Below are 13702 nucleotides of genomic sequence, written 5' to 3'. Positions count from 1 at the left end.
TGTAGAGCAGCTCTGAGTTTACATCAATATGAGGGAATAGTTGGGGAAGCATAAAGAACTTTGTCACACTTTTGCTTTAGAATCGCATTGTGATTTTACAAATCACATTGTATTTCATCCCTAATTGTGGTTTGCAGCACTTGAAACTATGAAGAATATTTTTCTAGATTCATTCGAGGGTTGATCGTTGCTAAAAGCTGGTCCAGCGTAGCTGCGTATGTAATGTATTGCTACATGTTAAATCACTGAAGAATTATTTTTAGAAGAGCAGGATTATTTCAAAACGCAGGCCATAAGTTTTCTAACAGTGATTCAGTAATTTAGTCCTGTCAGTCAGAGATTGCACCTCCCATTGACTTGAATCCAATGCGAGCTTGCAGGATATATATATATATATATTTATTTATATATGTATTTTATTATTATTATTATTTTTACAGTAAGTAAAGTTTCTCAAAGGTACTTCTCCTCCTCAGAACAGCACAAACGTCTCTTGTTTTGTAAAAGCTGATATGTGTAGCCTGTTTTGCTGGCTATCACGGGGACTGAGGTCTGCTTCTTAATCTGACGTTGGCAGCCCTGTGGGAATGCAGTGTAGAGGCTTGCTCACAAGCTAACCTTTCTCCGGTTTTGTTTCTGGTGTTACCTCCTGGCACAAAAGACTGGCGGAGTGAGCGAGTGAAGGGTTTAAATTTTACATTTGTTTGTACCTACTGCAGTGGGTTTTAGGGGCTGAGGAAGAGGTGACAAAGGAAACTGTTAGTGTGTGTCAGCAGCGGTCTACATGGATGAAACTTATCACGGGGTCTTTTCTTGGGGGAGACTTCAGCAAAGTTTTCCCCAGGTGGAAGAAAGCCACTACGAACGTGTGCCGCTGGCTGGCAGGTGCATCCAAGCCAGCTTGTAGTTGCAAGGCTGATGAAAGCTGGGGTAGCAATAACCCCCAATTTCTGTCAACTTTTTCTCTTATACTTTAACCCTGAATACTTTGTTATTGTGCCAGTAAGTGGCAAAGCAGATTTGGGCAGAGTAAACATCTGAGGCTGCACTTCTGTGTCTCGTTAGCGTTGTTTGGAAGCCAAGTTCATTTTAACAGAAGTGACAACTCCGAATTATCTTGTTTCCATGTGCTTTTACACTGTCATATCTCTGCATGTTATGATAATGATACATCAGTAGCATCATTTTGTTTATAATTTCCACTTCTCCAAGCATAGTTCTCGTTACCTACAAACCACCGTAGGAATATTACTCACCGGGGGAACCACTTGGCTTTGAAGATGCGACTACGAAGAAGCATTTTGTTTTCTCAACGTCCTACGCCGGTGACTGGTAGTTTCTTGTCGCTGTCATTTCCAGGGATGGTTCAATACAGCTTTGTGGCTTTGCTAGCAAAAAGGTATGTAGTGATTCCTTGGTGAACAGGCATCTAACCTCATGCAAAGCCTTTTACAGTTGGCCATGTGGCAACTGTCCTTACAAGAGCCTCTGAAGTGCCCAGCGCTGAGGATTGAGGCTCCCTTCTGATGTCCACTTCAAAGAGAACGCTGAATGATGCCTCCTTGTGCAAGGTAAGGAGCCTGCTAGAGGTCACATCCCTAATGGAGAACTTGTGCTACCCTTAGCCCAGCACTTTTCGTGAGGGTTGAAAGTGTTTTGCATGCTGGAACAAGGTGTTACAGCCAAGCGAAGTGTGGGTACGGGACTGCCTGGGGGTTGCCAGACTCTGCAGGGATTTGGCGTTCTTCGCGTGGAAGGTGAGCAGCCAGCTGACCCTTGTGCAACTAGTAAATGAGCAGCCTTTGAAATATTCCTACGTCTTCTTAACCAAGTCTGGCCCTGCAATTCGAGCATTTGTTAGCACACAGATAAGTTAATTATACCAGAGGCACCATTGCCCTGCGATTGCCTAATCTTTCCATGTGCAATCGTTGGTTACTGAGATATCTGGGATAATGCAGATGTGAAGTGTTACAGCTTTATGGGACTCTTCTTCATTGAAAATTGGCTAGATCACCGCTGTGCATTTCGTCAGAGATGAGCATGTTCCAGAATACGGCAGCATCACTGTCAGTGAGAGGAACTGTGCCTTGAGTGTACCGAATGAAGATGTACTTATAGTCTTTTTTTCTTTGAGTAGTTTAAGTTAAATAAAATAATCTCGTGTAAGTTTAACGTATTGTTGCCATCAGGTGGTGGTGTTCAGATGCATCTCTAATGTACTTTACTTGTCTTTTGCCGCAGTTGAAGCCCTTCATGAGGTTATTTCAGCTAAACCCTCTCGTTCTCTGGCATTTTGTCTCTTCTCTGCCTTGCGCTAGCAGTACTTGAAGTGATAGATCAGCACCTAATAAAAGTGGGATTATCTCTAAGCTGAAAGTAAGTAGAAAGAGCCTACTGTGGAAATTAGAGGGTTTGCTTGTCATTACTGATTTGTTTCGTAATACTTGTGGTAACTTCCAGCGCTGTAATCGGCACGGTGAGGGTCTTCAGAGGACTTTGTCACGAGCTGGATTTTACTGCTTGCAAACTATTTAGACTTTGGCTGCTCAGCCTGTTCAGATGATCTCCCCCAGTCATGCAAATATCACAAGCTGTTCAACCAGTTCATTTATTCTGTTGGAAGGGCAGAGGGGGAAAAACAGCCTTGACTTGCACCCTGGAGGGACGCTATGCAAAACCAGTCGAAGGTTTCTGGGGCGGGAGCTGCGGAGTTTTCTATTCTTCTGTTTATTACACTTTGCTTTCTGTCATCTCTTGGTGAATAATGAATAACAGTAATAGTATGCTGCGAGACATGAAATCTGGAAGTCTTTATTACAATATGTGTGTGAACCGTAGTCATCACCAGAACTTATTTTCTCACGGGCTGGTCCAGTTACTGCCTGGGGGAAGGAGCTTGCAGCTATCTTTGTAATACGGTCTCGGGGATGCTGGTATTTCAGCTTCCCAGCTCTCCTGTGCATAGCAATTACCGTCCGGTGTGCCGTCAACACCTGTCTCTAATTTCTGGTAGCAACAAAGGACGCTGGGTGCTGTATAAACCCTTTGCTGTTTGTGTATTAGAGTGCTTTGCTTTTTACAGTCGAGGGCTAGGAAACACCGCAAAGGCAGATGAAAGCTAAGTAAAGCAGTTGTTGCAATAGGCCTAAAACAAACATAAATTTTGGTGAGGTTTTTCCTTCCTTCCCTTCGTGGTTTATTTTTGTCTTTATTTTTGATAGGGGGGAGGGGGTGTGGGGAAGACATCTTTAAGCACGAACGCTGCGAAATCGTCTTGGGGTTTGTGTGCACTGCTTGGTGCTTTTTTGTTGTTGCTTTTCCCCTGCCAGCTCCTCCTTTAAGAACAGCTTTCTTTAAATTAGGATTTCCATGAGCTCAGTGCCCCAGCGAGCTTCCCATGGCCGGCCCGGTGTGCCTGCAGAGCTGTAGGAAACCCTTTTGCCCTGCGAACGCTGGGATGAGTAATAGCAGACCCACCAAATTCACATGTGCTTGAGGACAGACGTGTTCTGGAGAGTCCTTGCCAGGCTGAGTCTCGTAAAAGTCACTGGAACTATTCACATGTCTGAGTCTAGCCATGCGATTCCCTTCCCAAAATCTGCAGCTGCTTGGGCACGGGATTGCCCGAGGTGTTGTCAGATGCGTGTGTTTCTGAGGGGCTGCTTAGCCTGCGGTGATATTTCTTTAATTTTCCTCTTCACTTTTCGGAGCAGATCTGTTTTATGGTCGGGTTGCTGCTGTTTGGGCTTGGGAAGCATTTCGAGCTTTGGGTGAGGATTGCTTGGGAAGTGATTTTTAGCTTGCAGTGACTGCAGTCTGCTTACTAAATATATATTTAACGTTGTTAGTTGGGTTTTTAAAGAAAATGGAATAAGTCATAATTAGTTTAGGTACTTGTTTCTAGAAACCCAGCCTCTACTGGCAAGCAAATAAAAAGCAAAAGGGAGCGTTCCGGGGCTGAGTAAGGATGCAGCTCCATGCTTACCCTGATCTAGTCTAATAGGAGATTGCTTTTAAAAGGCACAATCCCATTTCTGTCTGTCCCTGCCCGAGCCTGCTGCTTGCTGGTGTGGGGTTTGCTGTGCTTGTTGGAGCTGCTTTGTATCTTCACAGCGACAAGATCACCTAGTGTGATATCCTGTAATCGCACACTGCTCGATCGCACTTGTGGGTAGAGATGGGACCTCTGCGCTGAATTTGGTAACCTGTACAACTGTATCTTCTAGAAACGCATCCTGTCTTCGTTTAAAGAGATGCCGCTCTTGGTTTTTAAGTGCGGAGACTATTAGCTGTTGAAAAAAGTGTGGCAGGTATCAGCTGAAGCTGCCTGCTGTCAGCTTACAGCATGGCTTCATTATGTATACCTCATGGCTTCACTATATATACCTCTCTTGGCTGACCTGCAGTCCTGCAGTATTCCCTTTTTCCCCTTCAATTAACATATTCTTACATTGCTGTGATTAAGTCGTCACTCAGCCATTGTCTTTGTGAAAATAATGGATTGAAATTCTTACCTTTCATTTAAGACATTTTCTTTACCCCTAAACTGTTTCTGTGGGTGTACTTTTACCAAGCTATACACAGCCAATTGCCTTATAGAAGTCTCAACATACTATGTCCAGAAAACTGCTTTTTATCAAACAAACTTCTCCTCTAGTAAAGGAATGAAACTGAATTTGAGAAGACCTTTAAACTCGATTGCCCAAAGTTGTGGTGTTCTCCTATAGTTCTGCTGTGGTCATGTATTTTTTTTTTCCATTGGAGATAAAAGTTACCCTGTACCAGCTTCTAGAAGTCCCCTAGCCCTCAGATGATATAAGATTTTGTCCCATGCTGTTGTTTTGTTTGTTTTGTTTCCCCTTGTAGCTTGGGCCGTCCTTCAGAGGAGCTTTCAGAGGAGCAGCGGTCCCTGCAAGCACAGCTTTTGGGTCTGCTGGCACCAAGAGGGTAAAGGCGCTTAAACGGCATAATGCATTGCTGACTTAGGCTGAAGTTAAGTCTGTGGTTTGCCCCGTGATTTGAGAGGGATGGGAGAGAGCGTGTTGGAACACGGGTGTCCCCGTGGCCTGCCACTTCTGACTGTGTGGAAATAAAATTTCACAGATTCCTCCGTACAGCCAGTGGGAGGAGAGGCAGCCATCAACCACCGGGGGCTCGCTCCTTTCCACCTGGCAAAGCCCTGTGATCGTTTTTACTACTTCTGATTCTGCTTAGAAGTAGTTTCGAATAGTAGAGAGTATTGTCAGAAAATGGGCAAATTGTCCAGGAAGGTGTCTGAAAAGGTTTCATTGAAAAAATATGAAAAAAATCCCCTGTATGTATCGCCAGTGGTGGAGTAGAACAGCAGGCAGGTGGTGAACAAGCTCACCTGCACACTTGTGTGTGTGCATTTAAGTGTGATATCCGTAATTCTGTGAAAAATGGCCATTTAAGATCTCCTATATTCTTTTCAATTTGTATTTGTTTTTACTGAAGACACTAGTACAATTCTACAGTTTCAGGAGGGGTGTGGGAAAGGCACAGATTAACAACGCTCCAAGGATTTCTTTTATGGGTAAACTCAGGACAAAACAGTATCTTGTTGTTTCAAGCTATGCTTAGCATTTCTGCCCCGAGGAGCAGAATATGATTACGCAGCACATAAGGCTTGCTTGGACAAGTTCTAATGAATGTTGAATAACTGTTTGGTAGTAGCGCGCGTGCTTTTGACTTAATAAATATACATTGTGGTAATGTTCGAGAAGACCTCAAGATTATAATTATTTGAAATATGCTTCACAAGTGCTTAGCAAAGCACACCAGTCCGTAGTCTCAGTCAGGAGCACGCGCTCGAAGGAGAAGCAAGGAATTTTCGTTCACCCCATGTGGCTTGAGCCAGCCGAAGACATCTGCAGGTCCCTTGGCAGTCAGCTCCCTCGCAGGGGCTGCGCAGTGCCCTTGTAGTGCTCGCTGCAGCAGGACTCGAGGATGTACCTAAATACTTGCCTGAACCGGGGTTGGGATGGCAGACCAAACTTCTGGGGGCCTCGGAGCCGAAGTTGCTGAAGATTGATGGAGCGTTAGGTCAGCGGCGTGGGGCTGCACTGAGGCACCCGGTGCTGGTGCTTCCCGTGCCAAAAATCTGCAGTGCCAGGGACCGGTTGCTGGCTGGTAGGTAGGCCGAGGCTCTTGCAAAGCTTAGAGCCCTGGGCAGCGGGGCTGCTCGCCCGTGAGCAAAAAGGTGAGTAATTCAGCAGTCACTCGAGCGGTTCTGAGGTCCAGAAGCAGCAGCCTGTGCCTTTAGTTCTTTAGATTTTATAAAAGCTAGAGGGTCCCTTTTCGGTGCCATCGGCTTGGCGACAGAGAAGGGGCTTTTACCAGCAGAGCTGCGTGAAGGACGGTGGTTTGCCATTTTGAGGAGTTTTTTCTTTGCTTCAGTCTTGGTTTTAATCCAGCGTAGAATGAACTTTGACACTCTGGGGGAATTCAAGTAGATAGGATTACTAAATGTGGTGGTGGAAGTTGTCACAAGGTGATTAATGCTGGAAGCTCCTATTTTTTGTTGCGTGGACAGTGTCCAAAGTGGATCTGCATTATTAATTGGTGTGATGCAAGCTCTGCGGGGAACGCTGAAGGTTGCTGTACTTTTGCTCGGGATTTCTCGGGCAGAAACGTGTGTGCATTGATGGAATTACACCCATGCAGTAAGCCTGCACTTCGGGCAGGGTGTTAGAGCCGTTACCTGTGGGCTGCCCAGATGTTTGTACTGCGTATGAACTGGCTCTACAAAACGTGTAGCAGCTGAGATGCCTCTTGCCACTGTCAGATTTGCTGCATGCATGTTTGCAGCTGGTTTGTGCATGTGCGATGGATGTTCCTGGACTTTCTGGACTTGTCATGGCTTTGACTTGGCTTCGGGAGGTCTGGAAAGCATGAAGAAAATGTAGAAAATCTTCCCCCTCTGCCTGAACACCTTTCTTCGGATGGAAAAGAGATGGTATGCCTGGGGAAACCTGGAAACACATTAGCTGTAGGAAAGCTGTTTCAAATGGCAATGTGATTAATTTCCACTTCATTTCTTCAGCTGGAGTCAATACTTGGACAAGAGTTGCACCCTGGGAACCAAGCATTCAAATGCAGGCTGAGAAGAAAGGAGATTGCTTGCATGCCTTTTGGCTTGTTTCTGCTCAAAATAGCACATACAGATGGAAATTGGTGCCCAGCTTCTGCAAACTGCACTTTCTCTCAGCGCTGGGGGGACTGTTAAGGCCCGTTCCTAGGTAAGCCTGTAGCGTGACGTGCGTTTAGTCATCTTCCCTCCCTCCGGGGAAATTGTAGGGTTGTCATGGCTCTGTGCAGGGTCCCTCGGGCGGAGAGGAGGGCACACCCGGGGTATAACACAAGCACCACGAGGAAGAGCTCAGGCGTTTTGTGGAGCTCAGAATTTCCCGGTCGTACTCATGCGGTAGCTTGCGGTAGCTCTGATGCTTTGTGGGAACGTATTCCTTGCTCTTAATTCTCTGCACAGCACATGAGCCCGTTTCCTGCCGGCAGCCCGTTCCCCGCAGGGAAGAGCTGTGGTTTAGAAGCAGCCTGCCACTGCGTTCCGGGGCAGCGCTCAGCCAGCTCCCTCCTGCCCTCTTTCCCAGACACTCTTCAGATCTAAGCAGGGGATGGGATGCGAACTGGGTGAATTGCCTTTGTGGCAGCAGTGGGCTGATTCCAGCCACCATCTTTCCTAGAGAAAGTTTGTTCTCTGCCACATGGAGGAGGAGGAGGGCGGCAGGATGCGGCCGGTGGGCAGCACAAGGCGTGAGCTGCCTTCCTCCTGGAGCTGCTGTCCGGGCTCGCCGTCCACTCTAGCAAAGCCTATGGGTTGCTCAGATGTACAGGTTTTTTGGTGTCTGAAAGCAGGATCAACTTGCCGAGTCTTAGATGTTGATGCCAGATGTATTTGGATGTGGTTTGCTTTGTTCTTAGACAATAGAGAGCTTTAAAGAAAGAGGAATATTACTTTTGCCCATATGTCCCATTGTTTCCATCCTGGGCACAATCCTGGCCACGGAGTTCAGCTTTATCATGCTGATTCTGTTTGCAGTGACTCATGGAGTTGAACATTTGTCATGCATTTTGTTGAATCTTTGATCTCTTCTTCTTTTTTGATCAAACTCTGAATTTGCATCCTGTGCTGCAGTAACTGGTGGCTTTGTGAAGCCCTTCTCAGGGAGCAAGCCCTGTAGTTGGGCATTGACCAGATGCCTGAGCTGTTGGGTGTGTTTGGTTAGTTTCGCATGTTTCTTTCAGTTTTCCATGGTCTTGCTCTTTACCAGCAACAGTTTATAAAGGGAAATAACATGCAGATTATTTTTGAAATACTGTTAATGGCAGCCCAATAGCATGGATTTAAAAATAATGGGCAGAATGCCCTCTGTTAAAAATGAATCAATAAATCTCCCTGACGCTTGCTTTTAATGTAAGCTAGGTATTTTTTCTTTGATAGAGGCTAGACAAAACGGTAGTTTGAAAAATAGGAAGCATTCAGGAGATCATGCAGGTGAAGATCATTTAGCTTTTTCTATTTGGAAGTCTCGGGTTTTAATTAATTTACCTACAGTATCAGTGAGTACCTTTCATTTCTCTCTGAATGCAGGGCTGATGGCGGAATTTGAATAAACAGATACTGTAACACAATTTCCTGGCTGCTGTGTGAACCAAACTTGAAAAACGGAGAGTGATGAAACCGTAATTGGATTAAATGTATTCCTTTACCCGTTGGGAATATGGATAAAATTTCTGTCTTTCAATAGTTTTGTTTTGGCCATGTTAGTTTAAGATCCTAGGCTGATGGCTTGTGTTACAATGGGTTGAATAGCAGATGGCAACTATGGAAGTGTAAATTAGCTAGCAGCTGACATTACTTGGAGAGCTACTGATTGTGTTGATACCATTATATGGGGATAAGTGCTAGATAGCTGGTAAGGGGAGAGCAGAACTTACTTGGAATCGTTTCATTAAATTAACCCATCAAAAGTTCTTACTTGTATCTAGTTATAAGACTTTTTTTCCAAAATAACTTGTTGCTTTGACACCTAGAGTCAAATTCTTCGTGGGTGTAAATTCCTAGGCTGTAGAGGAGCAAAAAATTTTTTTAATGTTATTTTTTATTTTTAAATATCGTGCCCTTATTTCCTGGACTGCCCACATTTGGGCACACGAAGGTGAGGGGAGGAAGGCAAGGGGGCCAGACACTCCCATCGGAAGAGCCCGGGGGAATCTTTGTTTCTCTCGAGCAATTTCTTCCTCCTCGGGAGCAGTGGTGACAGGTTTTGCAGAGAGGAACATCCGGCTCCCTCGGCCAACGCAGTGCTAAAAGTGATTCAAGGTTCTTCAAAGAACCGGCGGATTTAGCAATACAGGATTATCGTATTGGCTGAGCAACTTGGGTACCTGCCTTGGATCATAGCTGCTGTGTGATGCATGGTAGGAGTTTCCAGGCCTTCCCGTAAAGATCTTGGCAAAGCTGTTAGCAAAAGAAAATAAAGTCTCTGTGCCTCGATACAGCACTCAGCGTGAGATGATTGACTTGCCTTCTACAGGGAAAAAAAAAATACTCGGCAGTCCCATTTTTAAATCTGTTTTTAGTATTTGATGTGTTGGCTTTTCTGTGTCAAAGACTTACAGAAATCTGATCAAGGTAAGGCATAACGTGAAGGCAGTGAGGAGAGCAGCACGCCCAAAGCATGGGACACTTTCCCCGGGGTCATAAATAAATAGACGTGCAGCCTGTGGTGCTGCAGTGTTTGGATGGCGATGCTTCGCTCCGTGACTCTTCCCTAGCGTGGAGTGTTGCATTAACACTGGTCAAAAGGCAAACAAGGACTTAGATTCAGCAAAGCTGTCTGGCTTCCTTTTAATGATCTTCCGAGCTGGCTGCTGGAGGACTGGGGACCAGCCTGGGAATTACTGTCGTGTGGTTCAGAACTTCTTCAAGAGGCCCTTCGCTTCAGCCCTGGAAAACGTGGAGGGTAAGCACTGTGCACAACATCCACACGATGGGGATGCTTTTGCTACCATCCCCAGCATGTGTCACGGCAAAATCTTCGCCCATTGCTGGGCTTCTTTGTGGCCAAATGGAGCCAGTGGAAGTTGAGAACTGAGCCCGAACTGCACATTCGCTAAAGAAGTGATTTTAAATGTAAGCAACATAACGGTATGTTGTTGGGAATTTATTTGTGGCCTGATATCTCCGTTTGGAAATATTTCTGGCCCTGTGGGGGGAGAGCCTTTGCTTTCCGCGGATCCACCGTCCCAAATTGCTTCCGCAGCTGCTGGAGGCTGCGAGCCTTCCACGCTCTGCAGCCGGAGCTGCTGCTCCTTTCTCAGGATCCTTCTCCAGTTTTAGCCCTGAGCAGCTGCGCGCGCTGCCCCCGTTCCCTAGAGCCACGTTATATCCAGCAGTGCAGGGAGGCCTCAGCGGGGTGGACAGGCAGCGAGAAATGGGGTCGGTGCTGCAGGGAAACCCGGACTGCGTCCCTGCTGCTGACTGGAGGGCAGGGGAGCGAGGCCAGGCCCGGCAGGTTGAGCTTTCCCCGGGCTGTGGCAGCCTGCCTGGGCTTTGCATACCCTCTAGAATAATGTGCCTTTCTCCTCCTGAGTGCAGGCCTGGCTTCTGGGGGAGATCTCTTGCTGTTTGTCCACATCTCGTGTTGGGCTTTTCTGCCTGAATCAGCGGGGAAGTGCGTGCAGGTAACAGCATCACCCAGGGGCTGCATCTCAGACCTCGCACTTCCAGCGATGCCGAGACAGCTCTGGGCTGTGGCTGAGAGGCTTGCTTTCAGACTTCATTCCCTTTTTTTCCCCCCCTCATGAATTTTCCGTCTTTAGTTTACAAAAAAGAATAGAGAAGGCTGTGTCAGGGGCACCACATTTTGAAGCAACGCTCGGAAGGGAGTTAAGCTGAAGGCAGGAGGGGTGCCCCAAGCTGCCACCCCAGCGCTGGTCTCTCTCCGGGCTGCGAGGAGCCGTAAGAAAGCGGCGCGGGCTCCAAGCGACTCCTGTTATTCAGCGCTCAGGAATGCAGAGGCATGCTCCAGCCGGGGTGTGGGCGGCTGTTTGGTTTGCGGTTCTTGCTAGGGGGTGGGTGATTTTGAAAAGCACTTGCTGAATTCGCATTTGGTTGAATAATGGCTACTTTATGTACAAATGATAAATGTTAGTCACAGCGGAGCAAAGACGATTCTTGTGTTGGTCATGGATTTGGCATATCAAAAAAGGGAGAGGGAAAAAAAGAGCAAGCCCGGGGTTTCACTGCTTCAGAAACTGCAAAATTAAACAGAGCTGCGCTTATGTTATGTGACATCTTTAAGCCTTTGGCTCTCTCCACTTAATGCCAGATATCTAAATTGGAAATATTTATTGCAACTGGCATATCTTTTAGGAGCCTGTCATCACAGAAGAACTGTCATCAAACTGTCCTTGCTAAGTTGTTTCTGTTAAGTGCTTTTTTTTTTTTTCAGTGCTTCAGTGTTGGATGAGTCATTTCGGGTTTCCTATGGCAAGTGGTGGCTGCTACAAACTTATAGGGTCTTCACTGGATTTGCATGGTTGTTCTTTTTCTTGTTTCGTTCCAGAATCAAAGATTCTGGTCAACTAAGCTGTATTGCTAGATTTATGCAAGTTTCTCTGACTAAGCACCTTGGTTTCTCTTGGAGAAACCAGCCCCTCTTGGAGTCACACTTTGCTGACACAATTTTTCAGGTTATTTCAGTGCACTAATACGCGACGAGAACAGGACTGCATGTGAAAAAAGAGCATGTTAAAGCTAGTTTGCTTTGTCAACACTTTATTCCCTTATTGATTACTTGCTGTTATTGCTTATCTGGAGGAGCAAAGCTCAGCACTTGGCTGAGGTTATCTCCGTGCCTGGGCTGCTGCGATGCTTCCTGGGAAGCGACCTTGTGGATCCCACATTTTTCCATCCTTCTCCTTTGGCCCTGCTCACAGCCAGGTGCCCAGGTTCTCCTGCCTTAACTTGGTGTCGCGTCCCCAAAAGCAGCACCAGACAGCAGATGCTGGGATGTGGGCTGCCACAACGGGCCTCGCCTTTAGGGTAAACACGGGCTCCAAACAAAGTGCATCCGTCCCTGTAGCAGCTCCTGGAGGGCTGCGAAGTGGCTTCGGTGGGTGCAGATGCTGTAATTTAAAGCAGGGTGCTGCAAAACTTTGGCAGTCCGGTTTGTCACCGCTCCGCTTCTGGGGTTTACGCCGAGCCTTGTGCAAAGTTTAAAATCCTCTTCTTCACGCCGCTTGTTTTCCATGACCCTGCGTCCAGTGCTGAAGCTAGGACCCGAAAGGAACCGATTCAGACCGCTCCTGATGAGGCCGAACGCAAAGCCCCGGAGCCTGGGCAGGGTGGGCTCCAGGACCCGCTTTCACCGAGGGCAGCAGGATTCCTCCTATTGCCTCGAGCACGGCAGCTGAAGGGATTGCTGCCGCAAGGTTTTAATTAATGGGGGAGGGGGAAACCCACAAATATTTCCTTGCTTTCCAAAAGATGAAAAGGGGGCTGCGTATCGCTTTTAACGTCAATAATGTTAATCACGCAAAGCCACAAAAAGGAAATTAAACTTTAAAAACCATGTTAAAATAACACTAAGGGTTTGACTATAGCCCACAGAGGCAAGAAAGTTCAAAGGGAAGACTGAACTTCATCTGACCCTGCTGTGCCTAGGAATTGCGACACAGTTTGTCTGTAATATTATCCAATTTTTTGTCTTCCGCGGAGCAGGAAGAGGAAGGTCAGTGGCACCCTATGTAAACTTGCAGTTCCTACAACTCTAAAAAGAAAGGCTTGAAAATTGCAACTTAATACATCCAAGCTATCAGATGATTATATATGTGTGGATTTATATGGTACTTATCAGAAAAGAAAAGATCTCTTTAAACATAGTAGTGTCTTGCTTTTTTTTTATGCCCAGAGCTGGTCTATGAGCAGAACGTCTTTCCCTTGGCATCAATACTCTGTTGTTCCTCTAAACTTTTCGGCTTTTCAGTTTAAATCCTTCTTATAAAAAAAGCATTGAACTCTTCTGATGGTAGCTAACTGTGTCTCCCTGACCTTTTTTCTCGTTCTGCTACCGAAACCTTGGTTCTGGTGTGTGGGGGGAGCTTTTTAAGTGTTTCTCGCTCGTTTGGAGTTTTCTTACAGATGTTGGTATTTTTTGGCCCGGCACTTGAAATGCTGTCAAGAAAAGTAACACTTAACAAGCTGGGAAATTCTTGAGTTAATTACTGCCGCCTTTCTCACAGGTGTTGCAACTGTTTCACTTTTGGCTTCACCAGAGCTTTTTAATCAGAGGTTTGAGTATCTCTTGTGCCTTGGCACCCTGCAGAAGAGCTGGGTGCCAACTGCGTCTTCGCAGTGTGCTGGTATAACCCGATACTGCAGAGGAGAGGTGAACTTTATGCCATACTTTCGGTTTTAGAGCAGTCTGATGAGGGTTTGAACTCTCTTGGTTCTTTGTTTCCTTCGCCCTTGAGCCCTGAGCTCAGGAGGTGCACCCCCACCAGCACCGTTCCCCATGGTCCATATATCCGTCTACCTCTGCAGCTCCCTGCAATTTCTCCTGTTGCCACTTTTCCATTTCCCCCGTGTGCCCTCGTCCGTTGATTTTTCTCTCCCGGCTGGGTTTGTCCCCGGCCAGGAGTCCACCCCTGATCT

The 13702-nt window shown here is 46.5% G+C and overlaps 1 protein-coding gene across 1 annotated transcript in view; it reads left to right on the top strand.

Moving 5' to 3' along the window:
• Nucleotides 1-13702, top strand: part of SMAD3 (SMAD family member 3) — a 75493-nt gene that overhangs the window by 13982 nt on the left and 47809 nt on the right. The gene's annotated exons all lie outside the window — the stretch shown is intronic.

The sequence above is a fragment of the Anser anser genome (assembly GCF_964211835.1).
Source record: "Anser anser genome assembly, chromosome: 10".
NCBI classification, from domain to species: domain Eukaryota; kingdom Metazoa; phylum Chordata; class Aves; order Anseriformes; family Anatidae; genus Anser; species Anser anser.
Note: the sequence above shows the minus strand (reverse complement) of the source record. Positions and strands in the feature narration are given on the sequence as shown.